Below are 10865 nucleotides of genomic sequence, written 5' to 3'. Positions count from 1 at the left end.
CACGTTTTCATTTTGTACTCCATTTTATAGCTTCTCTCAAAGGTCGACATCTAGGTCTTTTAAAATAAGTCCGTGTAACTCTATATACAATATGTAATGCGCACATCAATGCTGTGACAACTGAATGCAACCTCTGATTGTAAAGCAAAGTTGGGTACATACAGCCAGCTGTGTCGTACAGCACATCAATTGGTATAGGCCTACATGTAAATCTGTAGTATTTTTTGGCGTTGATAGAAGTGATTCAAATATGACTGTCCGGATTGACAACAAGTTGCGGACAGCGTATGTCGTTGTACTTGTTGCAGCATTACTTGCCTACAGCTTTGTTCTGGCGACAGTATGAAGTAATGTTTTAAAGTCCTCTCAATAACATTTCCCTTCCCGGAGCTCTCCTTATTTGGGAATAGGAATTTTTGTTGGCATTGTTAAAGCGAACAAGTGAAATGCCTATGCTTAGTTGGCGGCGTTAGCCGTTAGGGCGGTGGTGCAGCACGAATATAATGCCTGCACATGCAGTCCTGAGAGAATTTGAAGGGAGCTGTTCTTCCTTCGTTCTTTGCGTTTCCTGAGTTCAGCTACATTACTGTTTCTTCCTTTGCATCCCGTTGCTTTTAGTCTGCTGTGGTTATGAAGCCTCGCCTATCTGTACCTGGCTTCTGACGGCCCCTTTTCCTGAAGACCTTCCGGTGAGCTTAATTTCAAAACCAATTTTCCTATGTAATGTTGTATGTTTCAGTGACGGTATTTGAGTATTTTCACTGTGAACGTGCTAGGAGTTGGTGCCTCCAATCAGTGGCGGCGCTACAAGGAGGGGGGAAGATCGGGATTCCCCCCTCCCCCACAGTGTTTTCCTTGTCCCCCCCCCCCCCCCCACACACACACACACACCCACACACCCACACACACACACCCACACACACTTGTTTCACATGACTAGTGTGGACTTTCCATTGCTTTCGTGTAGTTAAGAAAAACCAGTGAAAAAACTCATTTTTCTCAAACTGTGAAAACTCTTTCAACCCAATTTTTTTTCTATGATTCCCTTTAGTGTTTCTCTTCATTCTGCTACAGATAAACCTAACCCAAAAATGCCTCTAAACCTGTTTTCCAGAAATGGGGAAACACTGTGTGGACGTGGGCAAGTCCACACAACGTCGGTGCTACCTACATTATGTGGACGTCTTTTGTTCGGAAGTCCACACTGCGTATGTAAGACAAGCTCACCCCCCCCCCCCCGACACACACACACACACACACACACACAGTTGGGCCCCTCCCAGTTTTCTCCCAGCACTTTATCAACAAATGTATTGTTTATTTTCTTCGCTGTTAATTAACATCTTTAAGAATGCAGGCAAGTATGTGCCCCCAGTTGCCTACGCCGACCGATTCACATTGCATTTTGTGGGCCATGAACTTGAGGGTTATCTATATATATAAGAGAGTTACTCGGCCTCCGAGACGATGTTTGCTCCTGAAAGGATCCGAAACCGCGGGCTCCCCCGGCGCTAAAATCGCTCCACGTCCGTAGAAAAATGCGGAAGGTGTCTTCCGCCGGTTCGGACACTTCGGGTCGTCCTAATTTTCCGGTACGGACCGGCGATCCGCTTCGTCGATTTTTCGTGACTGCATTTTGCACAGGAATTTGCCGTAGTGTGCGCTTTCACGTTGACTGCCTGGCCGCCCCCTGTGCTGGCTTTTCTGCGAGTCTAGACTGTGCGAAGTCAGCGGCTTCAACGTAGGGGTTCCGTTTACGTGTTCTACTTGGCCGTTCTGCAACAGTGTTCACCAAACGGTTGTATGGGGTGACCTTAATAAAATATTTTTTGTCCATGGTGCGTGGCCACCAAGTGTCCCTATTCTTTCATATGCTTTGCTTGCCGCCCCTGCGCTGAGTGCAACGAATACTCAGAATGACTACACATTAGTATGCCTTGCGCGGTCTGACCAATCGAAGGTCTACACTGTGTACTTCCGGGGTCTGCGTAAAACCGTCGATGGCAACGCGTACTGCAGCATGCTCCACACTCTGGAACGAGGTTGGGTCTACAGTGCTCGCTATTGCACAAGCATGTTACGTCGCGTGATAGAGTGCTGTTGCTTCCATAATGTATGGTGTTCTATAGACGCCAAATCTGCGTCGCGTCGTGCTTTCACGTCGTGCCGTCGCGTCGTACCGTCGTCCGTCGCGTCGTACCGTCGCCCGTCGCGTCGTGGCGTCGCGTCGTGCCGTCGCCTCTTAAATTACCGTTTCTAAGCACGTACACTGCATGAGGAAGCGACGCACCTTCACACGTCGCGTCGTGCCGTCGTCGCGTCGTGCCGTCGCCAGTCGCGTCGTGCCGTCGCCTGTTACCTCGGCGCTTCTAAGTAGACTGCTTGAAGAGGCGACGCACACATTGCCCGTCGCGTCGTGCCGTCGCCCGTTGCGTCGTGCCGTCGCCCGTCGCATCGTGCCGTCGCATCGTGCCGTCGCATCGTGCCGTCGCCCGTCGCGTGACTGTATCTTTCTTGGCAATAGGTGGCGCCTTCATTCTTCATGTACTTGTGTTTAATAGGAAGGGGCGTAATCATACATGTCGCCACTACATTTTAACCCTAAAGGGGCCGGGTTATTTTGACCATCTCTCAGCCGGGGGGGGGGGGGGGGCGGATTCCATCGACTGACGAAAAATGTTGAAACTCAGCACATGCATAGAGCAACTCTTCCTAAACCTACCCAAGAAATTTCATTACTATAGGTCAAAGTGTTTTGGAATTATGGCTAATTAATTATTCATATGGACAAATGGCAATTCTGCTCTGTGTACACGACGTATATGCGAAAATTCAGTTTTCACGGCGTATACCGCCGGAAAAATTTTCGCTACGCGGCAACCCGTTGTCTGATTTTTATGTTTTTGGTATCAAAAGATGCGCAAAGCTCGAGGCTAAAAAGTCATAACAGCTCGGGTCGCGAAAATTTTTAGAGGCTATCGCGGAAAATGTTGAGGGGGGGGATTCCGCCCCCCCCCCCCGGCCCCTTTAGGGTTAAATGGAATGGAGTTTGGCCGCCACCATGCATTAAAGTTTTTATCAGACTTGTGTTTTCTTAAAAAGAAGTGGTTTTCTGGCTAGGAAAATAGCAAGGAAGAACCAGTTTTGTGCGAGCAAAATTCAGGGAACAATCTGTTGATACTAATAACTTGTTGGTACCAAAGTCATTCCAAGAAAGTTGCCGCCGTTAATAAGGGCTTAAAACAAGGGAGGAAGATAGGATTTCTATCAGCATTATTCATTCAGGGCCGTTCCTCATTCTTTTCTTTTTATGGGATGTATGATAAAATTGGAGTACGAGGGGATCTGCGAGCTGATGAATCTTTTTGAAAACATTGTATTTGCAACCAGCTAGAGAAGATTTATTTAAGACTTAGAAGCACTGGTATTAAACTGCCTAGATCGTATTTGTTAAGGTTTTTTTCTTTTTTGGAAATTCAATACGCATATAGGGAGTAACATCAGTTCCACTGCTGGGTTGCGGTGATGGGTGGGTTACAACTTGTCAACACATACCTCGCCAGCGGGCCCATTAGATTGGTGATAACCGGAGAGCGGGAGTTTAAAAAAAAATCACCCGGTGTTTAAGCGACGCAGGGACTGGTTTGTGTACATGTGGTTTTTGTTTCTAGTTCACTTAATGATTTGATTTATACCGGTGATAATATGCCGTCCCACCTGTTTTTTCTCCTTTTTTGTGTCGGGGAAACTGCATATTTTCTGTGCCCTTTTTACGCACTTCATCAGTCACCCTTTGTTTAATTCTTTTATACGTATTTACTTTATTGCTAATGATGGTTAAGAATATTTTACGCGTTAGCATTTCTTGTAATGATCAGATTAAGTGGATTCCTTATTTTTTATTTTTATTTCGAAATCCATGCCTAAATGACCATTATGTTTGTTCTGTTCTTCAAGAAGTTCCAAAAGGACTTGTACGTTCTCCTCATCCAAGTTTTTTTTCTTGGTTGGATGGTGGAGATGGGTTAATCCTTGAATTGATCGGACCAGGGCATATTTCAGTGTTTCAGAAGGGCCTGCTTAAGAGCTGGGTGTTTAATTTGTGGGTGGTAGGGTGAAACAAAGACCAGCGGGATATTCTTTTCGGTTTTTGCACGCTTTTTAGAGTTCACGCGAGTTTCGCCTTTTTAGGGAAGAAGGGCTAAGTCTTCTTGGTTGTATCCGCGTTTTTGAAGTTTGTCTTTGAAGAATTCAGCCTTCTCCTCAAATTCTTTTGAGTGTGTGCATATACGGTCATATCTCATTAATTCTCCCTTAATCAAACCGCCAAACACTGACTCACGGTGGGCTGAATCTCGAGCAAGATACTGAAAGGTATCAGTTTTTTTGGTTGCTACTCGAGTATCCAGTTTCCCTTCTTTTTGGAACCGTTCGCCTTTGTAGATGACGAGGTCGAGGAAGGTGACTTGACTGTTTGAAATCTCTGACGTGAACTTGAGCGTGGGATGAATTTGGTCTAGAGTTTGGACGAGGTCACCGGCTTGGTCTTCGTTACCGTTAAATATTATTAAGACGTTGTCCCTGTATCTCATGTAACTCACAATTGAAGGATTGCAGGGTTATATCGCATATTTCTGGACTGCATTCGCTTCCCATAGCCACGCCAATTTTCTGTCTGAAGAACTTTCCATTGAATTCAAATATGTTTCGATGCATGATAAGTTCCAGGAGACAGCGAGCGTGTTCTCTTGTAGGTTTGGGTATTGCGTACATACTGCTATCGGTAACTTCAAGCATGGAGGAAGGAATAGCTTCAAGTGCATCGCAAACTGATTCAATTTGAATGGAATGTATTAGGACCTGACTATTAGGGAAGTCAGGTTGGCGTAGCGGTACTTTCCTCGCCTTCCACCGCTGTGACCCGGGTTCGAAATCCCGCCCGGGCCAATATGTGGATTGTGTTTTCAGTCCCTACCTGATTCCGTGGGTTTTCCTCAGAATATTCTTCTGGGATTTTCCTCCCACCTTTAAAACTGTAATTTCTTCTCATTGTCTTCTCTCTACAGGTTTCTTCAGGCTACCGGGCTACAGTGCTTAAGGCACTTTTGAGGGACCCTTGGTTTCATTACCAAAAAGAAAGAAAGAAAAAAAAATGGACACAATATCCAATGTGATCAATAGGCTATCCTGCTTCAATGTCACGTTGTTTAGTTTTTCAAGCTCATGCCCGGAATCGCGTGTATATGTGCTTTGTTGTTTGGCAATCGGAAGCAGAAAATAGTCTATGTATTTTGAAATTGATTGAGTAGGACCTCCGCAACCACTAATAATAGGCCTCCCCACAAACCGTGTACAAACTGTACGACATAGCAATTTGCAACACTTTCACCGCACGGCACGCATGTCATAAATACAGTACAGGTACATGAAGAATGAAGGCGCCACCTATTGCCAAGAAAGATACAGTCACGCGACGGGCGACGGCACAACGCGACGGGCAATGTGTGCGTCGCCTCTTCAAGCAGTCTACTTAGAAGCGCCGAGGTAACAGGCGACGGCACGACGCGACGGGCGACGGCACGACGCGACGCACGACGGCACGACGCGACGCACGACGGCACGACGCGACGTGTGAAGGTGCGTCGCTTCCTCATACAGCGTACGTGCTTAGAAACGGTAATTTAAGAGGCGACGGCACGACGCGACGGCACGACACGACGCGACGGGCGACGGCACGACGCGACAGACGACGTCACGACGCGACGGTACGACGCGACGGCACAACGTGAAAGCACGACGCGACGCAGATTTGGCGTCTATAGAACACCATAATAATGTGTTTACTATGGAATTCCATTACTGCCATTTCCGCGTCGCAAGTGGGGCAATGGTGCTTGGGGCCGTAGCCGTTTACGCCGTCAACGGCGCATTGTCGCGTCGTGCCGTTGCATTGTCGCGTCGTGCCGTTGCATTGTCGCGTCGTGCCGTCGCATAGTCGCGTCGTGCCGTCGCATAGTCGCGTCGTGCCGTCGCACAGTCGCGTCGTACCGTCGCCTCGTCGCATTGTAACTGAAATATCCAGTGTTTCGAGCATAGTATAAGGCGCCACTTGTAAATAAACTATTTAACAAAATTATTTATATATAATTCATTAGGTATTATATAAATTAGTTTTTCGGCTTATTTAGGCTTATTTATTTATATATAATGCATTATTTACATACCTTAAATTTATTCTCAGACAACTATATATAAAAAATTGTTTGGCAGTTTGCATTATATGTAAATAAATTTATTTGCCACTGCATTATTTATATATAATTTTTTTTGCAACATAAATTTTTACAATTTTTTTTGGCAATCCATAATTATTTATATATTTTTGGGGTAACATTTTTATTTACAAAGAATTGTTTGCAACCTATAATTATTATCATATAATTCATTATTAATTATATAATAAATAATGAATTATATAATAAATAATGAGTTATATGATAAATAATTAATTATATAATAAATAATTATAGTTTGCAAACAATTATTTGTAAATATATATGTTGCCAAAAAATATATAAATAATTAAAGTTTGAAAAAAATTATATATGAATAATCAGGTTGCAAATAAATTATATATAAATAATTTATTTATTTATTTATTTATATATATCTTATTTCAACTGGGTGGCCCTTTCAGTGGAATCAACTGGTTTCCCATGGGTCCCAGCATACATAAAAGACAATAAACAAAACAAAAAATCAATCGACATTAAAAATACACATTCACAAAAAATCACATTAATTTTAAAAGTCATCAAGCATAAGAAATAAAGACCCTCCCAAAGCAATTACCAGAAGCATTAATCGTAATTTACATATAAAAAAAACCATAAATAGGCATCTCAATGTAACGAAAGATAAAACTGACGACACATGATGTATAAAAAGATCGACATCTTAAAAAATCCACTTATGGTTATGTATGCACATATGAACCCTCCCAAAACAAATTACCAGAAGCATTAAGTTGTTTTGGTGGTATTGAGAGAGAGTCTGTTTGATTTAAGCCAGTTGTTTAATTCGTTCCATGTATGAGTTGAGAATTTTGTTTATTTGATTAACATCTTTATCAGAATAAAAAATTGCAGTATCATCTGCATACATGACTATTTTAGAATGGTCAACAACTGGTGGCAAATCGTTGACAAAAATGGAAAATAGCAATGGTCCAAGTATTGTGCCTTGAGGTACACCAAATTTAATGCAGTGAGAGGCATCTGAAACAATGTCACCTTTTTTGGTGACTTGTTTTCTCCCTGATAAGTACGACCGGAACCTGCAGTCCAGCTCCAGACCACAGACACCAATACTAAGAAGCTTTTTAAGAAGTATGGTGTGATTGACCATGTCAAAAGCCTTCTTAAGGTCTAGGAAGACTGCACCTCAAGCCCGCGGGAACGGGAGGTGCTGTGGGTGCTGCAGCACCCCCAACTTTTTGGATTGGGGTGCTGGAATAACCCCTACTCCCGGGCAAAAATGTGTTCCAGCCAGCAGTGTTCTACGACGTTGAAATTGCGCCGCTGCGCTATACATTATGCTTGCTCTACTAATATCTCCTTCGTTTTGTTCGTTTCTAGTTTTGCTAAGCGCGGCTAAGCGCGGCGCTTCGAACGTCTAGCACAAATTATCACTGTAAAATATCCAGAGGAGGTATTTTCTAAATCTTCAGGCAGTGCAGAATCGATATTTCTCTCAATGTATCTAAAATCACGACATGTCTATGATATTCCCGCAATTATGGAAGTTTGACCCGAAAGCAATAACCTCGGCCATGACAATGGTGGCAAAGTTGATTATGCTTGCCAGGATTTGTTTTCATTCGATCTTTCAATAGGGGCACAAGTCCATACCTTTTCCCTGAAGGTTTTTCTTTTCATTAAAAGTTTCATTGACGTCGCTAGCATTCTGTACTCAACATTAACAAATAGCAAGGTTCACACACAAAAGGAGTGGGAGGGCCTTTCATTGGAACTAGTCATGCTTTACGCCAATTCCAGTGTAGTTTCGTTTTAATAAAAAAGCTATTCATATTTTACCCTCTGCATGTAGAAACGTATAAGAGCAACAGTATATTCTGAACAAAAAAGCGAAATAAATTGTCTTTATAATCTCAAAAACTTTTGCTAAAAAAGTCATATAAAAGTGGCCAGGATTCGCCTCAGATTGCACCAGTGGCGTCACCAGACTTTTCAGTCTGGGGGGGCACAGGGGGGGCACCAGCATTTGATGGGGGGGGGGGCACTTAGGTGGATACGGATCGCCGCCCTGGGGGAGAGGTCTAAAGGGAGGGGGTGCCCCCCTCCCCTTTGGAAAATTTTCGCATACGGAGGATGGGCTAGATGCAAAATGGTGCCACATTTGATGCTAAATTCGATCTGAAGATATCTCAAGAAATTGCTATTTTTGAGTTAATGATTTTAACAACGCGCAGAATTTTGCAGAGGAAAGGGGGGGCACCAGCATTTGATGGGGGGGGGGCACTTGGGGGGGCACTAGGTTTTCCAGGGGGGCACGTGCCCCCCCCCCCCCCCCCCCTTGGCGACGCCACTGGATTGCACCACAGCACAGAGCATCCATATTCCAAAACTTTAGGGGCCCTTTAAGCCACGCCGTAAGGGCTTTGCGCTCCGCGTTCGCATTAATTTTGTCCGTCCTTTAGAAATTCCAGCACCCCCTGGCAAAAGTTTGTTCCAGCGGGCTTGCTGCACCTGTGAGTATACAAGCATCAATTTGCTCATGGAGAAAATCTGTAACATCAAGAAGGGCTGTTTGAGTAGAGTGTCTGGGTTGCGAAAAGTAGTTTGAAAAAAATTGTAAATAATTATGTTGCAAAAACAAATTATATATAAATAATGCAGTGGCAAATTAATTTATTTAGGCCTACATAATTATAATGCATATAATGCAAACTGCCAAACAATTATTTATATATAATTGTCCGAGAAGAAATTAATGATAGGTAAATGATGCATTATACATAAAAAAAAAAAAAATCAGCCTAAGGCCAAAAAAAAAAAGTCTCCGGTTTCTGGTATGCGCGCGCGTCGCCGTAGCCATGCGCGTCGGCAAAATGAAAAAGTTTTTTTTCAATGAAAGATGATGTCTCAAAACCGCCAAACTCACTGGTTTGACTGGAATCCTGCTGCTGCACAATTTTAACGTGTTTTTAGATTGGGTTATGGTCGAGAATAAGCTTTATGTGGCCTCTCTGGACTCCCATATATTTGCACTAAGTTTAGTCGGGCACCATTTGCAGTCATCAGCCGACATTTGAAGCAAAAAAATCAGGTAAAAAAAAAAAAAAGCCCCGTCGCCGCACCACTTTTTGGGCAAGCTCCATACCAGAAACCGGAGACTTGTTTTTTGACCTAAATAAGCCGAAAAAAACTGAATTATATAATAAATAATGACTTATATATAAATGATTTTGTTAAATAATGTATTTACACATGGCGCCTCATACTATGCTCGAAACACTGGATATTTCAGTTAAAATGCGACGAGGCGACGGTACGACGCGACTATGCGACGGCACGACGCGACTATGCGACGGCACGACGCGACAATGCGACGGCACGACGCGACTATGCGCCGTTCACGGCGTAAACGGCTAAAGCCCCAAGCACCATTGCCCCACTTGCGACGCGGAAATGGCAGTAATGGAATTCCAAAGTTTACAGCTCCATGCTTCCACTAGCTCTATGCTTCCACCAAGGCTGAGCGTTGTGAGTTCGCTTCCTGGCCCGCCACGTCACGGTATAATTCAGTGTCGCGTTATTATTTCGGGGGCCTGTTTGGGATCAACGAAGGATCGATGCATTGCTTCAAATATCGTGATCTTGAACGCAGTCACAAAAAATCGACAAAACGGATCGCCGGTCCGTACGGAAAAATTAGGACGACCTGAAGTGCTTGATTGCGGAAGACAATCTCCGTATTTTTCTATGGACATGGAGCCATTTTGGCGTCGCGGGAGACCGCGGTCTCGGATCCTTTCAGGAGCGAACATTTCTCGGAGGCCGAGTAAAACTTGCTCTTATTTAGATGGTTGACCAACTTGAATAAAAGTTGAATCGACTTTTTCCTCGCAGACGGTCTCGCAAATTGTAAGAAGTTCAAATTTACGTTTGTTGAAGAGTCCAATGCTGAAACTTAATTATGACCTTCCTCCATCATTCAGAACGTTTGTAATTTTACGGTAACACTCAACATTTTCATTGCAAATGACAACTTCACGTTTGATTGCATTATGATTTATTGTCAAAACTGTACAATCAGCCTTTGCCTGTGTACTACGGTAACCTTTTCACTACGTTTTCCCGGCAATGCAACTGCCTCACAAAATCCCAATTTTAACAGGCCAACGGGAACATTTACAGACAGTTGTCATGGTACATAATTATCATGTGCGTAAATCGGTGGGGAACAGGGGGACCCCCCCCCCCCCCCCCCCCCCACACACACACACACACAGCCATACTTGTTTCACATGACTAGTGTGGACTTTCCATTGCTTTCGTGTAGTTAAGAAAAACCAGTGAAAAAACTCATTTTTCTCAAACTGTGAAAACTCTTTCAACCCAATTTTTTTTCTATGATTCCCTTTAGTGTTTCTCTTCATTCTGCTACATATAAACCTAACCCAAAAATGCCTCTAAACCTGTTTTCCAGAAATGGGGAAACACTGTGTGGACGTGGGCAAGTCCACACAACGTCGGTGCTACCTACATTATGTGGACGTCTTTTGTTCGGAAGTCCACACTGCGTATGTAAGACAAGCTCACACACACACACACACACACACA

Source organism: Patiria miniata, unplaced genomic scaffold (genome assembly GCF_015706575.1).
Source record: "Patiria miniata isolate m_02_andy unplaced genomic scaffold, ASM1570657v1 HiC_scaffold_7, whole genome shotgun sequence".
Taxonomy (NCBI): domain Eukaryota; kingdom Metazoa; phylum Echinodermata; class Asteroidea; order Valvatida; family Asterinidae; genus Patiria; species Patiria miniata.
The sequence above is the reverse complement of the archived record's forward strand: the minus strand, read 5'-3'. Positions refer to the sequence as shown.